The sequence below is a fragment of the Malania oleifera genome, chromosome 9, assembly GCF_029873635.1.
Source record: "Malania oleifera isolate guangnan ecotype guangnan chromosome 9, ASM2987363v1, whole genome shotgun sequence".
Lineage (NCBI taxonomy): Eukaryota > Viridiplantae > Streptophyta > Magnoliopsida > Santalales > Ximeniaceae > Malania > Malania oleifera.
This window is the reverse complement of record NC_080425.1, coordinates 94,140,636-94,157,780: the sequence shown is the minus strand read 5'-3', so window position 1 is coordinate 94,157,780 and position 17,145 is coordinate 94,140,636.

Here is a 17,145-nt window from a genome sequence, read left to right as displayed (position 1 = left end):
TTGTGAGTTTATCCCACATTAGAAAATTAAAGTGAATGATGGGTGCTTATATACATGGATGGACCTAAGACCCAATTAGCTTGAGCTTTTAGGTCAAATTGGTGTTCACCCATGTGTATCAAGCCCACCCATGGGCTCCTTCAGTCCTAACATTGCGTGTTGAGCAACGTCTAGCATCCCTTGAATCTTTTGGTAAATCAGTATCTGTTTGAACCTTTACTAAATCTTTTTAAAGCCTTATCTATAATTTCTAAAGTTTCATATATGATAAACCTTTGTATCCATATACTTCAATATTTCTGCTTGCTAGCTTGAAATCAATTATGGAATATTGTTGTGCTAAAATTAGAATTTTATTCTTGGAATATTGAAATAGCATCTTTGATACATCTAACTTAATTCATTTGTGAAATAACCACTTGGGACTTATTTCAAAACAGCATCATACACCCTTTCAAAATTCTCCAACGTGTGAAATGTAACAACCCGACCCTTTATACGGACCCAGGTGTCACTCACTCATACAAAATACCTGTACGTGTTCAAGATAGGTGAACAACCCACCCTAACCAAAGGTCAAACGGGTATAAATCATACATGATTACGATGTAAATGTCGCGGAAAAACATAAACATCCATTGGGATTTCTATCAGTCTTATGCCAGAGTTTACTAATACATCCACACCATTTAAATAAATTCATACATAGAATAAATCTTGTTATTACAATCCTCCAAAAAGGACTTTCATCTAGGTTCAATACAAGATTCCAATGCTTATGTAAGCTAACCAAAATAATCTCCCCAGTCCCTTTAGCTACTAGGACCGACGTACTGATGGACCTAAAAACAAAGGTTATATGATAGGGTGAGACACCTCTCAGTAAGGAAGAAAGTGTTACAACAGTGTGTGACTGCATATATGCATATTTTCATACAAACACATACGTTTGAAACATTTGTTTATAATACTGTTTCATATAACATTTATTTGCACATTAAGTATTTAAATCATGCATATGAATATTAGAACAACTACCATCTTGTCATACATGTTTTGCCTATTTATCCCGTGGCACGGGTTGTACACTGATATCTCCAACAATGTCCTATTTGTACAAGCATATGTCAAGTATCTATATATAGTCCGACTGCCTCCATCTGGTTTATTATTTTACCAATGGTTTCATTACACTTGCTAGCCGACTATCTATGTACCCAAACTGATTTTAAACATGAATGGTTGCACTGTACTCTTCCAGCTGAGGAATATTCCCTACCATTTGGAGTATCTTTCAACCCCTATTACTGAAGCTTTTTCAACTTCTTACATTGGAGTATCTTTCAACCCCTATTACTGGAGTATCTTTCAACTCCTTTAGTAGCAAGCTGTGGTTCCATTTATCATATATACAATTTATAGCAAAATATAGTAATCTGTGAATTTCAGTATTTTCACACATTCAAATGATCATATCGGGTTCAAACCGGCGCTTATCCACTTAATTTACCTCTTTTTACAAATATAGCTCGGTGTATTACTGACCTCTATTTTCCACATACTTAGTATAACAAATTGGATCTACATTCTCATAATCTATATCAATAGTATAGAAAATTCATACATTTCCATTTCAACATATATCACGCAAGTTTAATCCCAAATCCCACTAAATGATAGAAATCCAGTAAACATCATTTAAATGAATAAGTAAAGGATTCAAGCATCTCCTACTATAGTATAAATACAAATAAATGATTTTTGTAAAGTATGGATATCATACGCCGAAATCCTCGTTTTTACCAAAGACCGTAAAACCAGCATTTCTACTCTGTAGAACTTAACAAATAAGCAGTTAAATCATACATAATAACATAAACTAACTTTTTTAGCGGTTTGGTTTTTCCAAAAATGTTGTTGTAATCAAATTCCCCTTACCTTAAACTCAAAACGAAGTTTCGTACGAAAACGATCCAAACCGACAACCCAGGATCCTGGAAACCTAAAACCACAGAACATAATCTTACTATGTTTTCTACTACTATCCAAATATCCAATCAAAACTAAGATCAGATCCCTACCTCGATTTTTGGGAAAAACCCGAAAATCTCCGAAACGATGATATGATCCGCTAAAATTATAGAGTTTTCTCTTATGATCCACGTAGTACCCTCCATTTTTGGAAACGGATGACGAACGGCGAAGAATCGTAGAGAGAGAGAGAGAGAGAGAGAGAGAGAGAGCTTTTGGGAGAAACTTAGCTCTTAAGCAACTCAAATTGGATATTTACAGGGCCTTTGACCAAGTCTAATTCGTCGACGAGACGGCGTCTTCGTTGAAGAATCCACCACACGGTTCATCGACGAGGCCATCCCTTCGACACCAAGGTCAAGTTTCGGATATTTCTTTAATCTACTCGGTATTTGCTCGTCGACGAGGCTCTAAATTTTGTCGACGAGGCTCTGAAGGACTTTGTCGACGAATCCAGCTTATATAGGTTTGGGTCTCTACATGAAATGTAATTTGATTTATTGTGTTTATATTTGAGTAATTATGTAACGACCTGCTTAATTAACATGATTTTTTTCCACTGTAATAATTATCATACTCTGATACCATAACATAATCCTAAGCAGCGAGAAGCATAATACAAGTAAACATTTCCATACATAATGATATACCATCCTGTATAATACCAGAGTGCTATCACATTACCCAAAAGAATATATACATGAATTACTAAATCCCCCAAAATTGCCCTCAGCTAGTTAGGGCAAATACAAGAAAACCCTCCACTGTACCCACTTTGCTGTCAGGGCACTACAGACGCCCCTTTACCTGCGAGCCTGATCTGCTCGCCTACCTGGATCACCTGAAAAATATTAAATCAACTGGGATGAGCCAACGCTCAGTAAGGCGATATATGCTATTACTAGTATGTGGCAAGTGAGTCATTATATCATAAAAATATGTTTCCATATAATCATGTACATCTGGATCTATGAATACAGTATAAATCATGATATTCCTTGCCAATTTCATGTCATTTAACACATCTGTATTTAAGTTAATATTCAAAATACTTCTAACATACATAAGTAATTCCCTTGTCTCTGTAAATCATAGTATACATAATAATAACTGTAAAACTTCCCTTGTGGATATCTGTATGTCATGATTTAACCCCTTATGACAGGGTTGTGCGGCATGTAGGTGGGATCTACACTGGCTGGCCGACCAGGTAAATCACTATACTCCCTCGGTCGATCTGCCCACCTCCACCCATATCTGATGGAGCCTGTCCACGTCAAGGGCACTATACGATCGACCTACAACCTATTATCTGAATAGGCGGTTGCACTCTGTAAATTGTATGCTGCATGTAGCTACGGTACCGTGCTCTGTAAACTGTATGGTCCAACAGGGTCTGATACTATATACATATTCATATATACTCTTTCACTGTTTCCATCATGTTTTCAAAATTACCATAATGCTTTCTTTCTGTTCTGTAAATACTCTAACTGTAGCATCTTAATGCTACCTCGGTATAACTGTCTATATATATACTCTGTAAATGCTCTGTCTGTATACTCTGTATGTTATGGTAATAGAAAACATGGCATGCTTTAAACTCTATAAATTATAGTACTGGAATTACATAATCATAATACTATATCCGTAATTCGTATAATCATGGTAATAAAATCCGTAAAATCATGGTACTATAATTCACGTAATCATAGCACTGAAATACATAAAATCATGAAACTACGGTTCATAAAACATACTCCCATATTACATACGTATACTCAAGCTACACCATATTGTAATACATAATTTTCGTAAATAAATACACTGCATAATATTTAGAAATTTCCTAGCATAGCATATATCCCTTACCTTAACTCTGAAAAGCCCCTACTGTACTCTAGCCTGATACCCGCAGGGCTTCCTATAAATCATCCTGAAACCAATATTTGTCAGAACTAAACATCAGTATTTTCCTACCTACATTATTTCCTATAACTGTCATGAGACCAAAAAGTGGCTAAAAGGGCTTACCATGAATTTGGGATGATTTCCAACTCCGATTCCCCGACGATCCGCTCGGTAGATCTGTAGAGAACTTCGCCTAGAGCGTCGTGGTAGCTTTGGATCGTCAATCCGACGACTGGTGGGGCCGGAAATGAAGAGAGAAGGGAGAGAGAGTCATAGTAGAGAGAGAGAGAGAGAGAGAAGAGAGAGAGAGCGGCGAGAGAAAATGAAAAATATCTTGGTTTCCCGCCTTTTATAGGGCCAGGTTCGTTGACGAGCCCTTCACAAAATTCGTCGACGAGGCCCTATGTTCGTCAATGAAATTCAGAGCAGCTCGAACCGCCTCTCGGTACTTTCTCGTCGATGAAGCCCTGTGTTCATCGACGAAATTCTGAAGGCCTTCATCGACGAAACCCTGTGTTCGTCGACGAAGCTTGGCAGTTTCCTATATTTTTTATTATTTAATATTATCTCCACAATGCAATGTTGTCGACGAACGCGGAGCGTTCGTCAATGAAGTCTACGGTCTCCTTCTGTTTCTGGTTCTATTTTCTCTCCCTCTTATTAATAAAATGCTATTATTCTTTGGGTCACTACAAATTAAATTCTTAATTTACAGTGCATCGAGTGTATGTGCTTGTAAAGGTTGAACCGTAAGACATAGGTCGACCATTCCCATCCTACACCAATTTTGCAATAATATATTTTAATAAATTGAAAAATATATAAAGAAAACCACTAGGCTCTAGCAAGGTACCTTTATTTTTTTAATACACACTCTAATCGTTAAAAGCAAAAGTCATTTATTAGAGAATGCATTAAAATGAAAACATCTCATGGCATCATCAATAATCCAAAGACTTTTTGATAATTGCCCCAACCCAAGAGTATTTAAAGTCAGGGGGGTGAATGGACTCTTTTCGCGTATTTAAATTTTACTCTACAAAATAAAACTCTTGGTAAGATTGCAAGCAATCATATCACAGGATATAATGTAAATCAAGCACAAGACAAATAAAGAGAAGGGTAGAGAAAGATCAACACCGGGATTTTTGCATGGTTCAACACCAAGCCTATGTCCACGCCTTAGCACCAAGTCAAGGATTCCACAGTCTACTAAGGATACTCCTTTATTAGCAGAGAAGTCTTACAACTCGGGAAAAAATCCCTACACTTGGGAACAAATCCATACCATGCTCACCAAGAGCCTTCACCAAACGGTTCAAAAAGAACCTTACAACAAGATGATGGAAATACAATACGATGCTCTTCAAATAAGCAAATATTAAATACAAAACAAACCTCACACAATTCTCTCAAGGATTGAATCACACAAGATTAGAGAGCAAGAGAGAATGAGGACTTGAAATGAATAACTAAAATGCAAAGTGCAAAGTGTAACAACCCAGAAAATTTTAAACTATTTAAACTAATAAGAAGGATAGAATGGGAAGGAAGAAGGAATTTGTAAAGGTGACAGCGATCAATTGTCGACGAACCAACTGGTCTCGTCGATGAGTGTTCTGTCTTGGCTCGTCGACGGCACTCATCAACGGGGGCACATGTCTCATCGACGAGGAATTACTGAGAGGGGTTTTCACATGACTGAAATTCATTGACGAGTTTGTTGTTTCGTCACCGAACTATGTACTAGGACTCGTTAACGAGTCCACGTGTCTCATTGACGAACCCCTGCCTATAAATAGCGAGTTCTTTCATTTCAGCGTGAAATTTTTCGCATGCATCCTCTCTCTCTCTAGAATTTCGGCCCTAATACCTTCTGTCTTCGATTCCAGGCCAAATTTAGCTCGGTTCGATAATCAGAAGCTACCACGAGACTCCTAGGAAAATTATCTGCAATATAGGCAGAGCGGATCTTTGATTTGAGAAGTTTAGGAAACATCCCAAAATCAGGGTAAGTGAAATAATTTAAGGTATTATTATTATTTTGAGGTATGTGGAGCCTAGGAAGTATTATAAGGGTGTTTTACGAAGATTTGAGGAATTTGGAATTTTTAGATTACAAGGTCTCGTTTTGTTGATTTTAGGGCGAATCCTAATGAGCAGGTAAGGGAAAATATTTTATAATAGCTTTTTAATAATTTTAAACAACTAATTTCAAGTATAATTTTCACATATTCAGGTATAGTTTTTCTGAAACATGCTAGTATTGAAAATATTGATTTTATATATATTGTATTGGAAAAATTGTGTGGTTGAAACCATGCTTGTTAATTAAATGATTGTGAGCATTGTGGAAAGTTGAATCCTTAAGATTGTGAATAGTGTTTGGTTGTGATTTTTGTCTGGTTGTTTTTGCTGGTTAATTGCAGATACTGGATGATTGTGTATACTGTGGTAATTGTGTGGATGTGATTAATTGGTCAGGTTGGTTATTGATTTTTGTGGTTCATGTAAATTACGATATAACGTTGGCAATGGTATGAGGAGGTCGTTATATCATACCTGGTATAACTGACATATAACGTTGGCAGTGGTATGAGGAAGTCATTATATGGACGTTTATATTGGGAGGTAAACATTGGCAGTGGTATGAGGAGGTTGTTTACCTATTTACCATGAACGGAGTGTTTATTTTGTAACCTGTGTGGATTGATTAGTCTTGTGTAGACATATATGTTGTATGATTGATTAGTCTTATGTGGGCCAGTCTTGTGTGGACATATATCCTATATGATTGGTTTGTCCTGTGTGGACATATATGTTGTATGATTGGTTTGTCTTATGTGGACCAAACCTGTGTGGACAGGTATGTTGTAACTAACAGTCCTGTGTGGATGTGTATGATGTGTGTGCTAGTAGTCCTGTGTGGACGATAACATGTTATGTGGATCTAGACCCTGTGTGGGTATGATTGAAGACTATATGTTTATTCTGTGTGGATTGATTGTGATATGTTTATATTTGTGGAGTTTTGTGAAACAAATATGGTTGGCTTGCGTGTGACTTTAATTAATTAGGTATCTTGGGTAAAGTAGATTACTCCACCCGAGGGCTTACTGAGGAAGGCGAGTACTCTGATAAATATTTGTGGATACCAGAATAAAGGGAAACCACTTGTATGGGTAGGTGACCTTCCCTATTCTCGGTGGCTTTACCTGAATACATAATATGAGGGCTTACTGAGAAAGGTGAGTTGTAACGACCTGAATAAAATGGGATTTAGAAAATAAAGAGAGAGGAAAAATGGAAACAAAAACAGAAGGGGAGCTGCCAAGCTTTGTCGACGAGCACAGGGTTTTGTCGACGAAGGCTTTAAGGATTTCATCGAAGAAGCCCTGTGTTCGTCGACGAGAAAATACCAAGAGGGGGTATGGAGCAGCCTGAATTTCATCGACGAATATAGGGACTCGTCTACAAATTTAATGAAAGACTCGTCGACGAGGTGACGTGTCTCGTCGATGAATCTGACAGTATAAATATCTAAAAATCGGGATTTTTAATCATTTTCAGCACTCCACTCTCGCTCCTCTCTCTCTCTCTACGAATCCTCTCCCTTCTCTCTCCGATTTCGGCCCCACCAGTTGCCAGATCGATGATCCGAAGCTACTACGACGCTCCTGGCGTAGTTCTCTACAAGTTTGTTAGAGCGGATCGTTGGGGAAAGCGAGTTGGAAATCATCCCTAAGTTGAGATAAGACTTTTTAAACCCAATTAGACTTTATGGTAGTTATAGAAATTGATGTACGCATGAAAATACTGATGTTTAATACTGGGAGTTTTGAGTTTCAGGGTATTGATCAGGAAGTCGTACGGGGGTTAGCCTAGGATATTTTGGGGGCTTTCTTAGTAGTCAGGTAAGGGAATAAACTAAAACAGTTATTTTCCATGCATGTTATTATTAATTATGAGCACATTTATTTTCAGAAAAGCTTATGCTATCTTTGTATATTACATATGAAATGTATGTTTGGAAAATACTATTATTATGATGAAAATGTATATGTATGTATGAGATGTCAGAAATGATGATTTTAGAATATGAAGCATGACTTTAAACGGCATATGTGTGGCATGAACATTATTTTTATGTGAAGTGAATCATGATATGAAAGATTTTACGATCGAAGCATATTTTCAGGTATATTGAAATACGAGTTACGCTATACTGAGTTTGACGAATATATGATAAATGAGTTATTTTTAGAATGTAAATACCTGAAATGTGGCACAAGGCTATATTTATATTATCGGCACGAGGTCGTATTTACGATGTTGGCGCGAGACCATGTATTTATATTATCGGCACAAGGCCGTATTTACGATTTTGGCGCGAGGCCATGTATTTATGATTTCGGCACGAGACCGTATCTGTGTTTTCGGCACGAGGCCGTAATGATGTTATCGCGACGTCCAAGAGCGCGTGTGCCCCGGGCGGCGAAATAAAAATCAATTTTAAATTTCAAGAAAAAATGGGGAATGTTGGAGTCACCACTAACCTTTTAGTGTGGTTATAACACATGATTACTATCCCGTTAGGGGTAGAATGGGTCTACGTTACCAGAGCTAGGGTCGGGAGTTCGGTTACGTGAGGGGAAGGTACGAGCACCCCCTACGCGTCCGTTCTTACAAACGGTACCTAATTAATTTAGAATTATCCCTAAGTTAATCTAAAAAGTCTTTAAAATTACTCCTCTAGTAAATTTATTAATACACGTGCAAAGTGAATAAATAAATAAATAAGTAAATAAATATTACAAAAATATATATAAAATATAAATATTTACATATTCCCTCAGAACCAAAGGTATGTGAAGTCCAAACGCTCATACCCCAGCATTAAAATCATAGGGATAAAAAATTAAGAAAATACACTCCCAAATTTTGAAATTGTATTAAATTTTTTTATAGGAAAATACTAGTATGGGAGATTTTAATATATAGTAATAGGATAATAAGTAACAAATTATCATAAGATAATATATGTATCAAGATACTAAAGACATCATAAGAGGTAATACCATATATATTAGAAATAAAAAAAAGAATATCTTAATAGATAATACCTAATATAAGTATAATAGTAATACCATAATATTCTATATATTATAATAGCAGCTTACCTAATGGGAACACACAATCAATACATAAACAAAATTACCAAAACTAAGGAAACAATCTACTCATCAAATTAAATCAAGTAACCCTAAGACTAGCAGGTAATTATACAAAGGGTAAGCAAGCTGTGAAATTATTGAAACAATTTAAAGCTAATACTAATATGTAAATATCCAATATGACCATCAAATGGGAAATTATGGAAATAAATCAAATCAAAAATAAATGTACATATGATATAAACACTAAATATACAAAATAATAATAACCCCACATGTGAACCTTAATTATGACAAAAACCCTAAACGAAAAATAATCAACACATATTATAATAGTAATAAATACATGACAATACGGGAAAAACGAACAGACAGAACTTTAACAATAAATAATAAAACAAATAACGAGAATAACAATAAATCAATTAACATCTACAACAAATATATGTAAACAAGAAAATTATTAAAATCCTACCATAACGAGAATAGGCTAGTTAATGTCTACAATAAATACCACAATAATAAAAACCCTAAACTCAAGATAAATATATATAGTGATGCTATGACTAAAAAGCAATTAACTTACTAACATATACACCTTAAAAGATCTTATGAATAATATCATATAATAGAAATATAAGAACTTGACAATATTATAATAAATATAATAATATACAGCCTATATTTAGCGTGTGTAGTGTACGTGTAGGCAGTGTGCTGAGTGTGTGTAGTGGGTGTGTGGACAAACTGTCCAAGAGATGAAGATAAAATTACGAAGCTCAAAGAAATTAATCAAACTAGTAAATATTAACAAGGGAGAGTCAGAAACAACCGAGTAAGGTTTCAGATCGATCAAATAAGAAATCGCCGCTCGATTGGCTTCATCTAGTTGAATGCGCAGACGCCGACGATTCCACTGCTGCGGCGGTGAGACGGCTGTGCAATAAATTAAAATGAAGTCGTAAAACTCAAAATAATAATCTGAACGGTGAAAATTAAGACGAAAGGGTCAAAAATGACCTGGTGAAATTTTGCATTGATCGGATAAGAAATCGCCGCTCAATTGGCTTCATCCAGTTGAATGCGCAACGCCGATGACTCCACTGCTGTGGCGGTGATACGGCTGTGCAAGAAATTAACACAAAGGGTAAAAACTCAAAAGACGAATATGAATGGTGAAAATTAAGAAGAAAGGGTTAGAAACGACCTCGTAAAGTTTCGCATTGATCGGATAAGAAATCGCCGCTCGATTGGCTTCATCCAGTTGAATGTGTAGACGCCGATGACTCCACTACTGCGGCGGTGATACGGTTGTGCAAGAAATTAACACGAAGGAGGAAAACTCAAAAGAAGAATCTGAATGGTGACAATTAAGATGAAAGGGTTAGAAAAGATCTCGTAAAGTTTCACATTGATCGGATAAGAAATCGCTGCTCGATTGGTTTCATCTAGTTGACTGCGCAAACGCCGACGACTCCATTGCTGCAACACGAGATTGCAAGGAAAGGTTTTTTTTTTGGTCTGTGCTTCCCCCCGGCTCTCCCTATGTCCTTTTGCTGTGCGCCACCCGCCCTCTTTATAAAATTTTTGCCAACCCTAGCGCCCCCTTCTTTTCCTTTTTCATTTCTTCTTTTTCTTTATTTTTTATATTTTTATGATAATAATAGATATGGTAATAATGATCATAAAAATAATAATAATTAGTAAATAAAGTAATAATACTAATATTAAAAACAATAATTAATAATAATAATAATAATAATAGCAAAATAATAAAAATATTAATAAAGTAATAATAATAATAATAATAATAATATACCCCTTGTTCTATCTGGCTAGGGCAAAAATAGGGTGTCTACAGATGTTATGTATGTTCATGTATTATATGTTATTACAACCAGGATGTTAGTTTAGTTTAGTTCAGGGCTCGGTACCGTAGCTATACATTGTAGATCAGATATGTACGTCAGATTAGTGCTAACCATCCCACGAGGGGATGGGAGATGGATAGTCGATGTGGCTTTCAGTAGAGTGTGGACGTCCACTTGGCAGTCCGGACCAGGGTGTGGCGAGCCCATCGTACTTACAGACATATTTGATTCGACAGTGGTCGGCTAGCCATTGTCGGGTCCCACCTTCGGGCTGCACAACCCGTCATGGGGGGGTAATACATGATACCAGCTAGTTATTCATCTTGCGTATATTTTCAGTACTATTCAGCTATAACAGATGATTTATGTATGATATGACTTATTAGAAAATATGAAAGCATGTGAATATTCAGTATGATATGATGAATTTTTTATGAAAATATGAAATCCACTATATATGTATAAATGCCTTAAATGTTCATGTTGTCACACAGCTGTATTTAGTTTATTTTCCCTTACTGAGAAATGTCACACCCCCAAACTTAATTAATTTTTAGGAAACCCAGAGAAACTGGCGGGTCAAGGCCGCCGTTGAGTGAGTGGAGCTTCCCTACTAGAAGAGTAAGCGTTGAACTAGGATTAGGAGAATTTTATTGTATGGTCCTAGTGTTGTGTTTGACTTTTTGGAGATTGTACATATAAACAGTATATTGATGATGTAGTAAACTCTGGTATTATGTTTTATGATTGGATATTGAGATTTTATGTTTACTGTTGCTAGGTTTTCCGCTGTGTTTGACAGATATCCCTGCTACCAACGGGTTTGGGTTGATCATTTTATCTATTATGTGACATTTTATATTTAGAAATTGAGGGTCGTTACATGAGTGCCCTGGTGTCAGCACTAGAGCAGAGGGAATCTACTTGTATGGGCGGGTAGACTTCCCTATTCTTGGGAATTGTCAGTAAAATATTTATGTATGTGGGAATCTGATTGGATGACAAAAACGTTGACCATAGTATGATTATGGGCGTGATATTTTTGGCTACTAGTGGATTGTGAACTTGTTTGCATGGATATTTTAATTATATATTAAACACTTCAGCCACACACTTATAAACTATTTCTTCCTTACTGAGACGTGTCTCACCCCGTCTATGATTTAAACTTTTCAGGTTATCCAGGCGATCAAGCTTAGATAGCTCCAGGGCAGGGTAGTTTGTGAGTGGTACCAAAATAGTTATGTTTTTAGTTTTATGTTTTATATATTTTAATCAAGTTTTTGTAACATGAAGAATGTGGTTGTAGTTATTATGGAATTGCATGTGTAAATATAGAACTCTGATATATTTCGTTAAGGTTATTTTATTTTTCGCTGTGTGAATGGTATCAGAGACGCATGTTAGTCTCATAACACTCCAGGCTCCACATGGTGGGTCCGGTGTAAAGACCCTAAATTCCTTAACATAAAATGTAATATGATGAATGGAAAAGTCAACCCGATCCCGTGGGTAATGGGGACACCTGTCAATCACAGCGGAAATCTAAGCAGCAGCAATCATAAAACTAAATCATCCATCCATAAAATGTAATACCAGAGTTTACTACAACATCATATAACTGTATTTATATACATCCCCATAAACATCAAAATAACTCTAGGGTCAAAGACAAAATGATTCTGACCCTAGTACAAAAACTCACCCTCCTAGCGAGGTAATATCAGTGACTCCACGGCGGCTATGACTCGCTGGTCACTTAGGGTCTCCTGAAAAATATTTTTAGTTCGGGGGTGAGACACTTCTTAGTAAGGGAAAATAAACTAAATACAACTGTGTGACAATATGAACATTTAATGCAATTATACATATACAGTACATTTCATATTTTCATAAACATTCATCATATCATACTGAATAATCACATGCTTTCATATTTCTAATAAGTCATATCGTACATAAAACATCTGTTATAACTGATAATATTGAAAACATACTCAGGATGAATAGCTAGCAGGATGAATAGCTAGCTAATGTCATATATTACCCCCCATGACAGGTTGTGCAGCCCGAAGGCGGGACCCAACAATGGCTGGTCGATCATTGTCGAGTCAAATATGTGTGTAAGTACGATAAGCTCGCCACACCCTGGTCCGGACTGCCAAGTGGATGTCCACACTCTACTGAAAGTCACATCGACTATCCATCTCCCACCCCCTCGTGGGGTGGTTAGCACTAATCTGATCATAAACATCTTATCTATAAGCTACGGTACCGAGCTCCTGAACTGAACTAAACTAACATCCGGGTTCTAATAACATATAGTACATGATAGTATAGCATCTTTCATAATTTCATAAATACGGCCTTGTGCCGAATATTTCTTAAATACGGTCTTGTGCCGAACATACGTAACTACGGCCTCGCGCCAAAATCATACATAAATACGGCCTTGTGCCGAAATCATAATATACTGTATATTTCCATAACTTTTCAAATCGTACGGCATTCATATAATTATCATATCATAATATTTCTCCACGTAAAATAATATTCATGCCACACTTTTGCTGTATAATACCATACATTGCATTTGAAAATCATGATTTCTGGCATCTCATACATATATACACGTTTCAACATAATAACTGTATTTTTCCCAAAACGTGCATTAATTCCATAATATTCAAATATCATACATATTTCCATAAAATTAGTTTGCTCATAAATAATAGTAATTTGAGTGAAAAGTAACTGCTTTAGTTTATTCCCTTACCTGACTACTGAGAAAGCCCCTAAATATCCTGATCTAACCCCCGTAGGATTTTCTGATCAATACCCTGAAACTGAAAATTTTCAGTATTTCTACGTGTATATCATTTCCTATAACTGTCGTAAGACCAAATTTGGCTTAAAAAGCCTTACCTTAACTTAGGGATGATTTCCAACTTACTTTCACCTACAATCCGCTTCGGCAGATTTGGAGAAAACTTCCCCAGGAGCGTCGTGGTGACTTTGGATTGTCGATCCGACGTAAATCTGGTCCAAAAATGATAAGAGAGAGAGAGAGAGGGCCAAAGGGGAGAGAGAGAGAGAGGAGAGAGTTTGCTTAAAGGTGAAGTTAAAAATTCGGATTTTTGATATTTATTGAACTAAATTTGTCGATGAGTCATGTCATTTGTCGATGAATCCTTCAATAATTTCGTCGACGAAATTCAGTTCTCGTCGACGAAATTCAGTCGGATCAAAACTCTCTCAGTATTTCTTCATTGACGAAATTCAGTCTTCGTCGACGAATTCTCTTAAGCTCTCATCGACGAATCCCCTGTATTCATCGACGAATTCCTGATGATTTCCCTTGATTTTTCCTTCCAAAGTGCGATGTCATCGACGAAGTCGACTTCTTCCTTCTGTTACTATTTCCATTTTTATTCAGGTTGTGACATCCGGGGCGTTACACAAAGTACTTAGGTTTTGGTATTCAAAAGATACATTTCACAAAAATGATTAAAACCAATACTAAATAAGTCTAAGAACTTGTATTTATAACCAAAAAGCCATTATAGGCGTTATCTAATCGTTGGGAGTGATCCCCCTTTGATTGGCTTAAGAACTAGCCATTTTCTAGCCATTGGGGAGTGAATCCCGACGTCACTCGTCAACTATTGAGCCCCACTTGTTGACTAGTGCCCCCCATTCGTCGACTAGTGGCCCCCCATTCGCTAACTAGTAGCACTTTGCCAGCAATCGTTAACATTCTCCCTGGATTCGTCGATGCATACAATCGTCAATGAGTGCCCCGGATCAGAAAAAGTCATCAACATGAAAGTTGTGGGGTTTTTTCTTAACTTTCCATAGACACAAATATCGTCCATTTTGAACTTTTCTAACAAAAGTTAAAACTCTTGGTAAGATTGCAAGCAATCATATCACAAGATATAATGTAAATCAAGCACAAGACAAATAAAGAGAAGGGTAGAGAAAGATCAACACCGGGATTTTTGCATGGTTCAACACCAAGCCTATGTCCACGCCTTAGCACCAAGTCAAGGATTCCACAGTCTACGAAGGATACTCCTTTATTAGCAGAGAAGTCTTACAACTCGGGAAAAAATCCCTACACTTGGGAACAAATCCATACCATGCTCACCAAGAGCCTTTACCAAACGGTTCACAAAGAACCTTACAAAAAGATGATGGAAATACAATACGATGCTCTTCAAATAAGCAAATATTAAATACAAAACAAACCTCACACAATTCTCTCAAGGATTGAATCACACAAGATTAGAGAGCAAGAGAGAATGAGGACTTGAAATGAATAACTAAAATGCAAAGTGCAAAGTGTAACAACCCAGAAAATTTTAAACTATTTAAACTAATAAGAAGGATAGAATGGGAAGGAAGAAGGAATTTGTAAAGGTGACAGCGATCAATTGTCGACGAACCAACTGGTCTCGTCGATGAGTGTTCTGTCTTAGCTCGTCGACGGCACTCATCAACGGGGGCACATGTCTCATCGACGAGGAATTACTGAGAGGGGTTTTCACATGACTGAAATTCATTGACGAGTTTGTTGTTTCGTCACCGAACTATGTACTAGGACTCGTTAACGAGTCCACGTGTCTCATTGACGAACCCCTGCCTATAAATAGCGAGTTCTTTCATTTCAGCGTGAAATTTTTCGCATGCATCCTCTCTCTCTCTAGAATTTCGGCCCTAATACCTTCTGTCTTCGATTCCAGGCCAAATTTAGCTCGGTTCGATAATCAGAAGCTACCACGAGACTCCTAGGAAAATTATCTGCAATATAGGCAGAGCGGATCTTTGATTTGAGAAGTTTAGGAAACATCCCAAAATCAGGGTAAGTGAAATAATTTAAGGTATTATTATTATTTTGAGGTATGTGGAGCCTAGGAAGTATTATAAGGGTGTTTTACGAAGATTTGAGGAATTTGGAATTTTTAGATTACAAGGTCTCATTTTGTTGATTTTAGGGCGAATCCTAATGAGCAGGTAAGGGGAAATATTTTATAATAGCTTTTTAATAATTTTAAACAACTAATTTCAAGTATAATTTTCACATATTCAGGTATAGTTTTTCTGAAACATGCTAGTATTGAAAATATTGATTTTATATATATTGTATTGGAAAAATTGTGTGGTTGAAACCATGCTTGTTAATTAAATGATTGTGAGCATTGTGGAAAGTTGAATCCTTAAGATTGTGAATAGTGTTTGGTTGTGATTTTTGTCTGGTTGTTTTTGCTGGTTAATTGCAGATACTGGATGATTGTGTATACTGTGGTAATTGTGTGGATGTGATTAATTGGTCAGGTTGGTTATTGATTTGTGTTGTGGTTCATGTAAATTACGATATAACGTTGGCAATGGTATGAGGAGGTCGTTATATCATACCTGGTATAACTGACATATAACGTTGGCAGTGGTATGAGGAAGTCATTATATGGACGTTTATATTGGGAGGTAAACATTGGCAGTGGTATGAGGAGGTTGTTTACCTATTTACCATGAACGGAGTGTTTATTTTGTAACCTGTGTGGATTGATTAGTCTTGTGTAGACATATATGTTGTATGATTGATTAGTCTTATGTGGGCCAGTCTTGTGTAGACATATATCCTATATGATTGGTTTGTCCTGTGTGGACATATATGTTGTATGATTGGTTTGTCTTATGTGGACCAAACCTGTGTGGACAGGTATGTTGTAACTAACAGTCCTGTGTGGATGTGTATGATGTGTGTGCTAGTAGTCCTGTGTGGACGATAACATGTTATGTGGATCTAGACCCTGTGTGGGTATGATTGAAGACTATATGTTTATTCTGTGTGGATTGATTGTGATATGTTTATATTTGTGGAGTTTTGTGAAACAAATATGGTTGGCTTGCGTGTGACTTTAATTAATTAGGTATCTTGGGTAAAGTAGATTACTCCACCCGAGGGCTTACTGAGGAAGGCGAGTACTCTGATAAATATTTGTGGATACCAGAATAAAGGGAAACCACTTGTATGGGTAGGTGACCTTCCCTATTCTCGGTGGCTTTACCTGAATACATAATATGAGGGCTTACTGAGAAAGGTGAGTTGTAACGACCTGAATAAAATGGGATTTAGAAAATAAAGAGAGAGGAAA